The sequence below is a fragment of the Falco cherrug genome, chromosome 10 (genome assembly GCF_023634085.1).
Source record: "Falco cherrug isolate bFalChe1 chromosome 10, bFalChe1.pri, whole genome shotgun sequence".
In the NCBI taxonomy this organism is placed as follows: domain Eukaryota; kingdom Metazoa; phylum Chordata; class Aves; order Falconiformes; family Falconidae; genus Falco; species Falco cherrug.
Window position 1 is genome coordinate 37,971,758 of NC_073706.1, and position 11,031 is coordinate 37,982,788.

Here is an 11,031-nt window from a genome sequence, read left to right on the forward strand (position 1 = left end):
AGCAATTCCATACCCCAATTTTAGCTCCAGAACCAGATTTCTTTGCCACAAATCCAGGTTTTAAACTTTTCCTTTTATTCCAGATAAAGCTAAATCTTTTCCCTAAGTATTTACAGGTACTTCTCAGGCAAAGGCTCCCAAGTCATATGGATTTGAATTTAAATGCCAGTAAAACTGGTACCAAATTTTTATTTTATAATGTTCATCTATACGGCAATGTAAGCATTTACATAGACGCATTTGCCTCAAATCTTTTCCCATACACATCAAAAATGGTAGGGTTTCTAAGTTGGGTTTGGTGCATTTTTTTAACATGGAAGATTCAGGAAGCAGCAAACTTTCTGTAAACACTCAACTTGGAAGGAAGGATGCTGCTGTTACTGGCTTTTGTTTTCTTTAATATCACAGCAGCTCATGTATTATATGGCCACTGCCAGGAGGTGGCATAAAATTGAAGACAACTAGAGTGAGGCAGAGAAAACTGAACTCTTCTAAAGGTCAGCAAAGAAAGAGCAACAGCTCCCTTCCCTGCTAGTGCCGCTGAGCAGTGTGGGAGCAGGCATGGCCAGCGCCAGAGAGCTCCTGTCAAGTTGCTCTGCTATGAACATCAGGAGGTTCTTACTGCTTTAGGTTCAAAAAGCAGAAATTAGAAGACCCAGTGGCTTGCTCTTTTGTGTAGGCTTTGGGAAAAATTTGGGACAAGAGTTTATACTGAGCAGGCATCAGGAAGGTCATCTTTTTTGCACCTGACAGGGGCCTTGACAAGGGCAGGATTCAAGCCAGATATGATTCAGGTGACTCTACAGAAATCAGTGGAGTCTCCCACTGATTAACTGGTTACCCCATGTGGCCTAGGTTGTGAAAAGCACGCTTGGCTAAAAGCTTTGCCTCACTAAGGACCTTGGGATTTGACCTTCAGTTCTGAAGGTGTGACTGTATAAATAAGCCATCACAATTTGTCTGTACTGTGCTTGTCGCAAAAGCCATTTACACAGAAAGGACCTGGAGGTAAGCAGCAGGCAGGGGCCGTTCTTGTAACACCCAGGCCTGGCAATTTCTCTGAGGGCAAGAGACCTCCCTACCTTACCATACAGGTGGAAAGCTGCCCAGCTTTGCAGCCGGAGCCCTAAGCCCTCTGCAGATCCCGCTGGAGGACAGTCTTTGCCTGGAATCTTCATTTGGAGCATTTGGAAAAACGTTCAAGAGTCAAGCATTCCCCTCTTTAAGGAGACACTGTTGCTCCTGGAGTGCAGCATTACTGTTGCATTTGGTAAATCACCATCAGGGCTCTGACTAATGCTGCCTGCTTATATCGTATTTCAAAACATGTAAACAGATCTGTGGCCTTTGCTCTCAGCAGAAGTGTTGGGTGGATTTGAACAGAGACAGGGAGAGTGGCTGGCAGGAGGGGGCCTGTGGACCAGCTAAACAATGCGCTACTGAACAACGGAATCAGGCACTGCATTTCTCTAGTGCCGAACCCAAGAAGGGTCAGTATCCTTTGCTCAGCTGCTGAAACGCCATAGCACCTTCAGCAGGAAGTGGCATTTACTGCGCAAATGCTGAGTAGCATTTGCAATGTATACAAGGCTGTTATCACAGATACTATTTACTAGAAAGGAAGGCATAAATTTTCCACCGCTAACATGCTAGCTCTCAGAAAGAGTTAAAATTTTAACTGCAACCCCAAAATCTGCAGCTAGTTGCACCTTGTTGTTGCGTCAGCTGTTTGCTTGTAGAGGAGCCCTAACCTCCTCACCTGCAGAGGAAAGTCCAAAGCTATCTGCAGAAGGTTTTATGGTTGTTTACCAAAAAGCAGAAACCCACATAGGGAAGCAGCCTGGGAATACAAGCCAAGAAAAGATGTTGTAACATGGTAGAGGCCTCCGACTCCTAAGAAGAGAGCACAAGTCTTGACTCATAACTTTGCAATGCCCCTCAACCACTTGAAACCCCAAGCACAAGATGTCTTCTTTGAGTGACATGAACTGAATCTTGCTGAATCTATGATTCAGTGCCATAGCTGCACTGCATCCTGCAGTCTCTCTGATGCTGAAGAAAATGACCTGCCTATTATCTTTACTGTTAAAACCTGAATTTCCTGTGCAGGGGAAGACCTCATGTAAAAAAGCACAGAAAATGCTTTAGAGGAGGAGAATGTGCTCAGATTATGAAGCAGCTGATCTAAAGGCAGTGAGATCCTTAGGGAACACTGGGCCACAATAGTTGACATTTGAGGCAGGAAATGATGGTTTATTTAACTAACTGAACTAAAAAATGCCAGGGAATTTATACAAGGGAAGCAGAATTAGTAAGAGCAGTATTTAACCAAAGCAGACATAAAGGCTTAAATCCTGATTGTGGGAAATACTAAGAGAGATTTGACATCTGCAAGTGGAAGTGGCCTCTGCTGTGTGATTCATCTAAAACACAGATCAGGTGAGCAAGAGATCCCCTGGAGGGTGTTCCTGCTTGCTCGTCAGCAGGGCTTCTGGCAGTGTCTGCTGCTTCTCTGCACAGTTTCCCTTCCAACCACAGACCTGCCTTGAAGTTTCTGAGATACAATAGCACACTTCTGCAACTAGGCTATTTGCTCCTAAATATGCATGGTTTTTCAAATGCCTCAGTAAAAATACTTTCAAACACATTTGCTGTTAAAAAGGATCTTTCTGATCAAATAATAGTGTTTTTTCAGAGGTCTTCTTCACTCTTCTTAGCCATATGCAGTAAACACTGGGATTTTTCACTTTCTGTGGTAGTGAATGGTATTCAGCAGTTTGACTTTGCTAGAGGATCTGGCTACAGACACCAAGCTGAGAGAAAACCTCTCAAAGTCAGACAACTTTAGTAACAGCAAAGGAAACTGAGAGAATAGCACAACGTTAAAGCATTTATTATTCATTAGTTGATGCCCAGGGGAAAAAAATCTGACCAGTTTTTGGACTTCATAAACTGCATCTGACTTTGCCAGACCCTGGCTGGACTTGGGGCAGAGATCCTGTAGATGAAGTGCTTGATCTCCTCTATCTTTGCCCAAAAGGGACATTCCCTGTGTACCAGATTTCTCTCCTGCATGGCCCTCCCCCTCCTCTCTCCAGCCCTGCTGAGTGTTTCAGGCTGGAATCTATTGTCCCAGCTGCACCTGAGCCCATCTGACAGGAAAAATGGCAGGTAGCCATCCTTCTGCAGAGCAGTAACCTTAACCTCCTTCTTCACTCTGCTGGGAGAGCAGAGTGCAATGAACAACAGTTTGGCTGCATTGCTGAAAGCTGTGGCCTTAGGGGAGCTAACTTCTTGTTGTTGTTAGGTTTGCTTCCAGCAGAATGGTTCCCAGTTGGCTTCATTGTGCAATTGTACAAATCCTGATGCCAGCATAAATAAGGAGTGATGGAAAAGCCAGCAACACAAGCAGAGCAGAGGTTTCTTCTCTCATCAGCTGTGCTGGCTTAGGCCATCCACAAATGTTTGTGGGATGCCTGCTCCAAGAAAAGATTGATGCAGCTATGTCAGCTGTAGAACCCTGTGAGATGATTATCCAGATTCTCCTGCAGTTCTGCACATATCCTAGCATGGGTTGCTCCTCCCTGTACTGCACTCTGCTCCATTTCTGTGTGCTGCATTGTTTTTAAATATTTACACAGCACTAGCTGGAGGAGAGTGCTTCCAAGAGGAAGGAGTCTGTAACGCCTAATCATCTGCTGAACAGCACCAAATCATCACAACCTTGGACAATCAACCAACTGATTTTGTGTTATTTATGTTGCCCTGTAGCCTACATTTCAAAACCTGAAATGTATGCATTGGAAAAGCTGACAACAATTCATTCTGCTCAAGCTGTTTAATAACGCTGCACAGCCTTTGTTTGAAAAGCTTGCTTTCAAGGAAGGGAATTTAACCAACTTCCAGACTAACTTCTTCCCCAGTTATGGTGAACAAAAAGCCTTTGAAATATTCAGAATCTGGTCTAAGCTAACAAGTCAAGGAAATAAGTGTTAAGACCTGAACTCCTGCTTGACACTCTATTTGTAGTTTATCCAGTGGTAATGAGCCAGATTCTTGCCTAGTATAAATGGACATCAATCTACTTAAGCCATGCAAGAATGTTGATTTGTGCTTGCTACAAATCTGACCTTTATTTTGGTATTTCATGGTAAGCTCCAATCCTCTTTGCACTGCTCATTTATTGAAATGGAATTAGATTTACTAAGGTATGCTCTGACAGAATGGATTGTTTTTCCCTTAAGTGTTTCTGCCAGGGATAAGATGGTGGTCTATTTCAATGTAGTAGTGTTAATAAGTTAGTTTTCCTGATGGAAAGTCAGAAATGATAGTATCATTCATTATAATGCCACATATTTTTTATTCTCAATGATACATCAAGTAAGTACAATATGCTCTACCAATTACAACCTCCTTCTAGGAAATCTGAGATAAATCTGCAGAAGGGAGCTTGAAATAAGTTCAGCTAACAAGCAATTGAATAAAAGCTTAAATATACAGAGCCAAATAATTTCCTGAGAGTGTATTGGAATGAATGTACCCTTATGTTTGTTTAATTGAAACTACATTGCTCCAAATGACCTTATGTGCTTTAAGTCCACAAACCCTGCACTGAGGCTTAGTGCACCGCACAAAGCCAGACTTACCAGGAGGTGATAATCAAGAATTTAATTTATTAGTTTAAATATAACACTCTCAATTTTTGACCATGCTAACTCATGCTAAATACAGCTTACCACTGCAAAGAGCCATGCTGAGGAAATTGCGTGTAAGATTACACTACTGTGAAGTGCTGAGTAGGGGTGCTACACTCCAAAGGCGGAGCTCATGTAGGAGGCAGCAGCCTGTTTGCTGAATTCCATTTCACCAGGTAACATCTTTCGCTGCCGTTTTCAGTCTGCACTGATTTCTGATTAGCTCCCTGGTGATGACTGAAGTAGTTTGCATTGAATTGTTTACAACCTGGCCAGCAGGTAAAGACTTCTCTAACCTGACACACACCCATAGGGATCTGACATAGAAACATTAAGCTTGGTGTGAAGGAGGTGTGAATGGCGTTGTACAAGTATGAAATCATGAAAGGACAAGAAGGGACAAAGGAATGGCATATGCAGCTTCTGAAGGCACCAGGGTCTGGAAAGCCAAGGGCTGCCTCCCGGGTGGATCTCAGATGTGTGCTGGAGGCAGTTTTTCTCCAGCCACGTCTCCTAGGTGGACCTGGGACCTGTGCTGCAGCTTTGTCTTCAGCCCCATCTCCTGGGTGGACTGCAGACCTGTGCTGCAGCCTTACTCCAAGCCTTGTCTCTGGTCCCATGCCAGGTACTCCTCAGTGTCCTCTGGACCTGATTAATTAACTTTGCCCTGTTTGGGACTGTTGATGGACCCTGTTATCAGTATCCAGGTCTGCATGCTGTCTTTAGGGACCGCACCCCATCGGTGAAGGCCCTGCCTGCGCTGGGCCATCCTCACCTCCTGGCTTGCACTGCCGGGTCTCATCCAGGCTATGTGGTCACGTGCCTGTCCGTCCCCATTACGTGTGAGAGGAGTGATAAAGCTGTGAGCCAAAGCTGGCCTGAAATCCATCTAGAACAAAATATGCTTTCCCTTCTATGTGGTTTTACGTTGAACTTTGCAACGTGATCTGACTGTAAGTGAAAGAAACACCCGGGATAATGCTGATCTGATAGAAAGGTGCAGGGGTGTTTGTGCCCTGATAATATGCAAAAAGAAATCGTAGTGGTTCATTTTGGAGGGTAGCGGGTGCTTGATGATCTGGGCATGAGATTCTTCACGGCAGGGGGAGGATAAGATGGAGAGGTGCAATAGGCAGAGGAGCAGAGTTTCAAGCAGCAGTTCATTTCAGGTTGCTTTCATCTGGTGGCTGATTGCATTGTTTTCATTTTCACGTGTGATACAGCCGCGACCTGTGCGGGCAGCGCGGGGCTCGGCACGCCACGGCACCGCAGCTGACGCAGGGGCTCCAAGGCGGGCGGCTCAGCACCGCCCCGGCACTGCCCCGCGCGCTGGGGGTCCCCGGGCCCCGCCACTGACGCACCCCCGCGTCGCGTCGCAGCCCCCCGCCCCCGCAGCGCCGCGGCACCGGCCCTGCGCGCCGGGGATGAGCGGCCGCCGCCGCCCGTCACCAAGCCAGGCGGGCCTAGGCAGCGCGAGCGGGGACGGCGGCGGCCGCCGGCGCCTCCATTCCCCAGCTGCGGAACCGTCCTTCGCAGCGCCGCGTCCGACCCTTCCCGCCCCGCTCCCCGGCCGGCCCGGGCGCGCACGGGGCGTTGCTGGGGCAGCCGCCGCTCAGCCCGGGCGCTCTGGGCGCACGGCCCCGGTGAGCCGCCCCGCAGCCCGCCCCGTGCGCGCCGCTCGCCTCCTGCCAGCTGCGGTACCGGGGTCCGGGGGTGCCGTCGGTGCCCCTCCCGCGTGCACTTGCACAGTGACCTTCTTTGTCGCCACCTTTTTAGCAGCCCCAAGAAAGGAGGTTATTCTTATAAAACAATCCTTTATTTGCGTCTTATTTTCATCATTCCGGTGAATATATGGCCTGCTTAAATAGTTCAACCTATTGTCGATGCGTCCTTATACTGCACATTATAGCGGATTTTTTGTCTATTTCCCGTACACTTATCTTTTTGGACTTCTGACACATTTAAGCAACAGGCACCTTCAAGACACTCAAGCTAACTTAACTTGAATAAGCTAAACAGCTAAATCAAATATAAGTTTGGGTGGGTTTTTTTTTCTTTCTTTTCCATTCTTAATCTTCTTTCCTCTCTAAGAGAACACTTGGCAAATACAGCTATCCCGCCAGCTGGTGTTACTCAGTATCATTATCCTCGCTTTCTGGCAGATACTTTCTGTTCATGTGAGGTTTTTCCTGAAGATGTTAGCATTTTCATCAGTAGTGTCCTGATTTGACAGATGGTCCACAGCGCCCAGTTCTTCACCCTTGTAACATAATTCACCCATTCGCTCAAGGGTGCAGGGAATGCTGACAGGTGGGCAGTGCTACACGGCTAACTGCTTGGTGGGGCGCAACTATGTTCGTACTTAGCAGAAAGTTTCATAGCCCTTGTTTCAAGCATGATGCTGAAAACTGTCCTAAAAAAACCCCAAGACAGATACTTGAAATCACTTGTAAAGACTAGAGAAGCTTGTTTCGTGGCATCTCAAGTTTGTTTCTGTCCCCAGCATACAGCAATGTAAAAGTGATATTTTGTGATTGGCCTGGATTTGAAATATATGCATTTTAGACAACCGATAATTTCAGATCACATACAGAGGAAATAACATTCTCTGAGTTTAGTTTGTCTAGCTCACATTACTGTGTTAGGAAACAGTAACTGTTCCATGACCAGCTGAGTCATTAAACAATGAGCTCCTCGAGTTAAACGTCTCCATCTACCGGACACATTTAAGCTTCTAGAAAGGAAATTGTTATCAATGAGATTACTTTGCCTAGAATAAATCATGTCAAACAAGCTGATTCCAGCTCTGATTTTGTAACTGCTCTTGTCTATAGCAGAAAAGCCACAGATGCCAGATACATTGGTTTTAGAAAGACTTCCAGACCATCCCACACAACCATCGTTCTCTCAAGCAAGTCCAGAAAGGATGAGTGCACAAGTCCGGGTGTAAACCGGACCTACAGGGTACTTAGCAAGACTACATCATTAACTTGGCTGGACGCATCAAGCAGAATTCTGCAAGAGTATCTCCATGGCACCAATTCGATATTTTCATTAAATTATTTGGATGGCAGAACAGACAACTTGCTTACCAAACCCACGGACTGGCAGGGGCAGAAAGAGCTGAAGGATAGGGCCAGGATCTCCACAAGCCTGGCAACTTACCATGAGTGTGACTTGTGGAAACAAACTTCACAGCCCGTGGAAAGTTATAAAGCAGGTGTGCTTGGTGCAGCGCTGAGCACAAGGGCAGTCATTCCTCCTAACTTGCACACCTAGTTCAGCTCACAGTGCACATTAATACAGTTCCGTTGGTTAGATCCGCCCAAAGGCTACACCTCCTAATTATTTATTGGTTAGTTTCTTCCCCGCTTCGATTTAAAGGTACAGCTCCTTTTTAATTCACTACGCATGCTCTGCGAGCGGGGGATCCGCCTCCTTCGGGGGGGCCATTTGAGTAGGAGGTCGCGATCTCCCACTACAATTACCTTTACCCTTCTTTTTCTCATATTTCTAGTATCCTTGAGTCTTATCTCTTCAGCAGTTTGTTTTTCACAGTTAGCACGTCTTTGTCAGAAGGCTCCTTATGTACCTTCTTGAGCTCATCTGCATCAGTGCTAACAGCCCCCTCCTTGGACAACGGGGCTCCTGCTTGCATACTGATGGTTCCCATTATCTATGCAATTCCTGCCTGCGGCAGAGTTTTAGGTTTCTTGCTATATTATTTTCCGTATCAGGCGGAAAGGGAGTGACGTGCTTTCCCTCTGTGCAGAATTACCAACATCACAAATGCAGGCTGTAGAATTGCTGGTCTGATCGCATCACTGTGTGAACAGACTTGGTGGTTAGCACAGGTCACAACACAAACGGGAGGCAGCCACGCCACTACAAAAAAGGCAAAGAGCACCGGTGGCTATATAAAAAGGAATATCGTTTGCCAGGCAAATGAAGCTATTCTTCTGATGTGCTTGGGGCTAGTAAACCTTCAGTTAGAGTATTGTATTCGGCTTTGGCCAGAACAGAGAATTAAGAGGTTTTATGAGGAAACACTGGAGGGATTGGAGTGGTTTACCCTAGGGAAAGGGGAGTCCCAGTAGGAGGGCCCTAAATACATGCACTGTATTTCTGAAGGAAAGGGCAGTAAACTCACCTGCTGAAGAGACTCAGTGGGCAACAGAGATCTGGGCTGGATGTTAGAAACGGCTTTCTCATGATGCAGATTAAAAAAACAGCAAGAGAGATTGCCATGGGGTACAACAGCCTTGTTTTTCGATTTTTTGAAGCGCAGATTGGACAAGTGTCTGTTAGAAATTACATAAATATAATTGATCCTGCTTTTTGGGTGTGAGGAAGGAGACAATTCTCATCCCTGCTCTTCTGATTTTCCTGTTTGGAGCCAAAGGTGGTAATCTAGACATCTAAGTTAGATGTCTACATTATACATTGTCAATACCAGCTAATTATCACCCCGAGAGTCTTGCTTTCCATTTCTGTTTAATGTATCATTGGGAAAAAATCTTAGTGTTTAATAATTCAAATCAGAAGCAGCTATACAGTAGGCTGGCACCACACTATGCAAACTTGATTTGCTCAAACCTGTGTTTTCCCGGTCCTAGGCTTCTTCTGAACACACACCGCCATCTCTGTAAATGTCTAAGTGCCTGATGATTGAGACCTGTCTGTCAGACATGAGGATAATTCAGTTCACTTAATAAAGGCCATATTGGAACAGCTATTTAACTTACTGCAGAAAGTACGCTGGATGAAAAGGGGAAAGGAAAACTCACACAAATATTACTCATTCAGAAAATGCTAAAACCAAGCAGCCTTTGATTATCTGACCTCTGCAGATGGCCTGTAATTAAGCCTCTTAATTCTTTAAACACACTTCACTTAATAGGATTAGTCATATGCCTTGTCCATGGCTGGACTGAAAAACTGTTGTTGAGCACAGCTGATTAAAAATTTGCAATGAAGACACTTGCTGGTGGAATATTGTGTTATATTTTCTGAGTCTTTTCCAAACAGTTCTAGTCCCAAGTAATTTCCTAATGTGGAGATCTTTAATAAAAATAAAACTTAGTGAAGTTCTCACTTTAAAAGGTATATGCAGAAAGAAAGAAATTGATCTGAACTTTTACAGAAGCAGAAATTCTTCTGTGTTCTTGGGAGAATTGAGAGGAGTTATTTTGGGTTTTGGTTTTAGATGTCATGCACAGAATCAGACAGATCAGAGAGTTACAAAAAAAGGAAGAAACATTTTCTCTCTTGGTCTTTTCATTTAACAGAAATACCAGTTTGGCTTAAAAGCATAAAAGTTGTTTCTTCTTTTGTTGCTGACAGACTAGCTGTACTTGGGAATCCTGGCAAGCCTAGTCTGGATCAGTTTATCACCCTGTAAGTGTATGCAAAGGTGATGAAAAGTGATCACAATTTGGGAAGCAATTTAAGACACAAGGAGGACAGAGCTGTAGCCATATGTGGCATGGAGGTCCCTGTTTATTGTTGCATATCTGCCAGAAAAAGAGACTGGACCACATCAAAGCATCACACTGACTGTATAACATATGCCACATCTGGTTTTAAGTGCCATGGGTGTTACATGGGAATCTTGATGCAGCTCAGCATTGCTTGCTACTGCCCTATAAAATGTCTGCAGCACAACTTACACAATGCTATTATTTCTCTCACTGGCCCTAACACAGATGTAAATGCCCTCTGCTGAAGGACATGTGATATTGTCATATACAGGAAAAGGTAACAACTGTGGTTAAAGCTTTCCAAAAAGTGGCATGCAACAAACAACCACAATGCCTTCCCCTGGCCTGGTCATAACTCCTCTTTCAGGTGCAGGGAGAGATTTTCTCCACTCATCTTCAGGACTGCAGTCAGCAGAATAGACTGTATTTAGCCAAGTATTCCTGCCAACTCTTAACACCCAAAGTAAGCAAACATAAAAGTCAAAGAGCAACAATCATCACTCTGTCAATGCTGCTGTTGTTATACAGGAATGTGAGTCATACTAAAAAGCCTGTCAAGGAAGAGTGAAGTGGAGATACAAGAAATTCAGGATGCAGCAGGGAAACTCTGACTGAAGAAGCACCACAGCAGTGATGGGGTGGCAGATAAGACTACCACAAAATGCCATAACCTTCCTGATGGCACCACAGCAGGTAACAGAATGCTAAAAATGAGAGAAAACTGGTGAACCACTCACTGCCTGTGAAGAGAGTGATGAAAAAGTCTTAAAAATAAAAAATACTTAAAGCTGAACATTTAAAGAAAGTAATATTATAAACAGGGCAGAAACCCTCTGAGTTCTGAGTTGATCCAGGTC